A 2,404-nucleotide genomic window follows, 5' to 3' on the forward strand; every position below is an offset into this window, starting at 1 on the left:
TATATCCAACCATGATCAACTTGAAGACTGGGGCCTGCAGCTCTCAAAGGCTGGAAAAACAAGACACTTGGCATTCAATGCTCTTATGCACTGACGGTTGGGGAGCATTGCAACCTTCACTGGGTCGCCATGGGCAAGGCGCGCGTCGGCGTAGTCTGCCTGCTGGTAGCAAAAGGGTTAATGGAAACCTACTTTACCAGTGTAAAGATGCACTTCACTTTATTCATTATTTATTTTTAGTTTTTGCAGATCAGGAAAAAAAAATGAAAAAAAAAAATGAAAAATGGGTCTTGAAGAGATCCCTCTGTCTCCAAGGTAACGGGCGCAGCAGACGCTGCTGGAAAGCTAGGTCTCGGTGCAGTTATCATTTCAGGTTCTGGGCATTATCTGGCACCAGGGTGATTGTACGGTTAATGGCTTCCCCAGGAACAAAATCAGTGACCTTTTTTTTTTTTTATTATTCTTACGCCGCCATCATGATTTGTCACGTCTTGTAAGGGCACCATATGTTACGTCAAGCTTCTATGAATTGCTTTGGCATTGCTCTACATTTTGCATTTTTTTTTCTTTCTTTCATCCATTCTTTGTCATGAAAATTCAACAAGAACCCTACGATTTGCAAAGCAGATGTGTCTTAAATACATAATTCCAGAAGGAATTGCATCTTGCTGTCAGCCCTTTTTATTTTTAGACCGATAGCTTTTAACGGTTTACCCTACGGTTCATTTATCAACACCCTCTGTGTGTGGGGGTTGGGGGGATTCAGCTTGTTTTTACTGTTGCCCTGCCCCCACCCCATCCACCCATATTGCAGGTAGCTAAGCTAACGAATGATTAGGTGCTGGGCCCAAAAATGGACTTTGCTTTTATTTTATTTTTTTTCAAATATCAGACACCTCATAGTATGTACGAATGTAACAAATACAGCTGGAACACACAAACGCCGCAATATGTTTGACAATGAAACTGTTCGATGTGCCAACGGTGTTCAAATGTACAAAAAAAAAGCGTATTGTTTTATATTGTATACTTAAAAAAAAAAAGAACTCATAAAAGTGATTTGATCTCTTTTTTTGGCGTATGATCTTTTTACGTTGCATCGGTGTGTATGAGCCGACCGATGGCTTCAGTGGATTGGACGGGGGGGGGGGCGCAGTGTTTGCTTCATTAGGGCTGGATAAAGGTTAGGTAGCTGTTGAATGCAGATGATGACAGCTTGGGGGTTATTTAGTATTGCCGGAGAGTGAAAAATCTGGTGCAGCTCTGCAATGGAAACCAATCAGCTTTCAGGTTTTATTGCCAACGCTTAATTGAACAGGCTGAAGGTAGAAGCTGATTGGCTGCCATGCACCGTTGCACCAGATTTTGAGTGATCCAATCTAATTTGAGCCTATTGTTTATTGAATCTTTATTTTTAATATTTTTTAAAATGACGTATCTGGTTTACAATGTATCTATAATGTATCGTTTTGCTCTTAGATTTGATTGGCAGCTGGAATCCAAACCCTTTTCTCCAGCCCTGATTTTCTCGTGGCTGCTTTGCTGCACCAGGTTTTGCTAATAATTGCACAGGGTGACATTGTGCCTCCATTCTGCAAAAGGATTAACTAGCATTCATAATTTATATGCAGCTGTTATGGAGTGAACGTACCAGATGTACAACCAGGGCTGGTTGTGGTCTTCCTCATGCTCCTTCAGAGCGGCCATCAGGGCGCTTTGCTGCGAGTGTTTTCAGGCTGGTCGCTGGCCTTGGTGCTGAATCCGTAAGCCAATTGTATATTTTCTCCCGTCAAGGTTTTTTTTTAATGGGATTACCTATTAGAGGCACAGCCGTTCTGTACAAATCCTACTTACAATTATGGATTAAATCTGTTTTTCTTTTTTTTTTTTTTTCTCTCCAAGATTAAAGCAGAACAGGCGGCATAAAAAGCACTCATTATTCCATTAGGTATGCATTCAAAAACTTAAAAAAGCATATTTTGAAAACCTGTTAGCATAATTATACGATGTAATGTTCCATGCTGCACTGAATGGTTTTGTCACCCTAACATATTTCAGGCTCTAGGGCAACCTCTCTCAACCATTTTACCCCTGAGGGACCCCTAGAATTATTTTAAGGTCTTGGGGAACCCTTTCAAAGCTAATTAATCCGGCGTCAATGGCGCAAATGCCCCTACATTGGTGGTCATAAGAAGAAATGCCCCCTTAGAGTGGAGGTCAAAAGTAAGAATGACTCTCTTACAGTGGAGGTCATAAATAAGAATGCACCCCTTATGATGGAGGTCACAAATAGGAATGCACCCCTTATATTGGAGGTCGTAAATAAGAATGCCCCCTTACAGTGGTGGTCATAAAAAAGAACGCACCCCTTATAGTGAGGTTCATAAATAAGAATGCACCCCTT

The 2,404-nt window shown here is 41.3% G+C and overlaps 1 protein-coding gene across 1 annotated transcript in view; it reads left to right on the forward strand.

The window, feature by feature from the left end:
* Positions 1 to 1,070, forward strand: part of CDK5R2 (cyclin dependent kinase 5 regulatory subunit 2) — a 2,653-nt gene extending 1,583 nt beyond the window's left edge. The window contains exon 1 of the mRNA XM_089683577.1: positions 1 to 1,070. This exon is cut by the window's left edge and continues 1,583 nt beyond it. The gene's annotated coding sequence lies outside the window, so the exon portion shown is untranslated.
* Positions 1,071 to 2,404: the final 1,334 nt, after the last annotated feature.

The sequence above is a fragment of the Staurois parvus genome, unplaced genomic scaffold, assembly GCF_062004578.1.
Source record: "Staurois parvus isolate SC_StPar_1 unplaced genomic scaffold, SC_StPar_1.0 ptg000315l, whole genome shotgun sequence".
Lineage (NCBI taxonomy): Eukaryota > Metazoa > Chordata > Amphibia > Anura > Ranidae > Staurois > Staurois parvus.